Here is a 2,134-nt window from a genome sequence, read left to right as displayed (position 1 = left end):
CCACTCAGGAGGATTCACGGACTCGCACCACTGCTGAGATGCTCGAGGATAAGGACCGTGAAAATCGGGCCTTAAGGCTAGAGCTCTTCAACACCCATGCTGACCACTGGGCCACTTTGACTCGGTTCGCACCGGCGGTGCAAGCTGGATATTCAGATATGCGCGATCTCTATCCTGTGAGATCTGCTCTGCCAGACGTGATGGTTTGGCGTGATGTAGGAGGCATCACCCCACCTCGCGGTCCCCGCAGGCCACCGTTTGTTGGTCCAAGGCCTCATCCTAGCCCCTATGGTCCACAAGCTCCGCGAGACCGTCTGTTTCCAGATGATCATGTTGAGCTCCCAGGCTATGGAGGTGACTTCTACGAGGACTACTACGGATCGGTCTGAGTTAGTGGTCGTATCACTAGTTCGCACTAGCTGTGTAGTCTATCGTCCCGCGTGACTCGTGGGATATGACCTAGTTTGTACTCCTTCCGGAGGTGTAGAAAAATAATGTATAGGAGCTTGGAATGCCTCCGATGAGATGTAATCCTCTTTTCACCGTAATAGTACTTTGTTTGGTCTTGTACTAAACCCTGTATGGTGTGTATGACGATGGAATAAAGAAGCAGTTTCTGTATCTACCATGTCATACGGATGATCATCTTGCATTCCGAGTTATTTCTTACATTATAAATCCTATGTCGGAATTTTACCATCCTGACTAAAACATTGTCTTGATTTCCTAGGATGGTCAACACGCGCGCTAACCCTGCTTCTCAAGAGCAGGCCGAAGGCAGTGAAGCCAGGGATGCAAATCTGCCTCATCCTCCTTCACTAGCCGAGGTCATGATGGAAGCTGAGAGAAACAAGCGGGAGACAAACCGTTTGTTGGAGAGTATTGAACAGAATACAGCACACCATCAGAGGGCTAACGTGGTGTCACTCAGTGATTTTATCAAATTGCATCCACCCACGTTCCACCACTCCGTCGAGCCTCTCGACGCTGATGACTGGCTTCGCAGTATCTCTCATAAACTGCGTTCCGCGCTGGTAGCGGAGGCTGACAAGGTCACCTTTGCTGCATATCATCTTGAAGGCCCCGCCAGTCTATGGTGGGAGAATTATGGAGCTATGCGCCCAGCGGGCCATGTCACTACTTGGGCTGAATTCAGCGAGGCTTTCCGTAAACATCACATTCCGGAGGGTCTCATGGACCGTAAACGTCAAGAATTTTGCAGTTTCACCCAAGGCCGACTTTCTGTGGATGCTTACAGCAGGGAGTTTGGTAATCTCGCACGATATGCAACCGAGGAAGTGTCTACCGATGCCAAGAAGCAAGCAAGGTTCCGTAAGGGCCTTAGTCCTAAGCTTCGCCGCGACCTCCGTCTGCATGAGTGCACATCTTTTTCGAAACTTGTCAACAAAGCCATCAGTGCTGAAACTGGTCAGACTGACTATGACGCAGCACGCAAGCATGGACGTGACACGGGTTCCTCATCCGGTGCTGGTCCTCAGAAGCGCCGCGTGTGGGTACCCAACACCGCCCTGCCACCCAGGTTCACACCGAGGCCATCCTTCCAGGCGCCTCGCCCCGTTCAACAGTCTGCTCCAGCCAGGCCCTATGGGGGTCCAACTAACAATGCTCCTCCACGTACCAGTTCCGTGACTTGTTTCAAGTGTGGGGAATCTGGTCACTATATGCGTGAGTGTGCCCAGACCAACCCCAATCAATCTGCTAAAGCTGTTGGCCGTGGCAAGCCGACAGGGAAAGTGTTTCATGCTAAACCGGTCACCGCTTCACGTGGCCATGTCAACTGTATCTCTGCCGAAGAAGCTCAAGAGGATCCCAACGTCGTTCTCGGTACGCTTCTTGTTAACTGCCACCCGGCATCTGTTCTTTTCGATACAGGAGCCTCTCATTCTTTTATATCCGAAAGTTATGCTCGATTGCATAACGTTGCATTCTGTGACATGCCATCCACTATGGAAATCTCTACCCCTGGTTCTAGATGGCAGACCTCTAGGGTAAGCTATGGAAATGAGATCCAAGTCGACAGACTTGTTTTCCTCGCGTCTTTGATAGCCCTTAAATCTTCAGATATTAATATCATTCTGGGTATGGACTGGATGTCGGCTCATCATGCCCAAAT

This window comes from Triticum dicoccoides, chromosome 5B (genome assembly GCF_002162155.2).
Source record: "Triticum dicoccoides isolate Atlit2015 ecotype Zavitan chromosome 5B, WEW_v2.0, whole genome shotgun sequence".
Taxonomy (NCBI): domain Eukaryota; kingdom Viridiplantae; phylum Streptophyta; class Magnoliopsida; order Poales; family Poaceae; genus Triticum; species Triticum dicoccoides.
Note: the sequence above shows the minus strand (reverse complement) of the source record.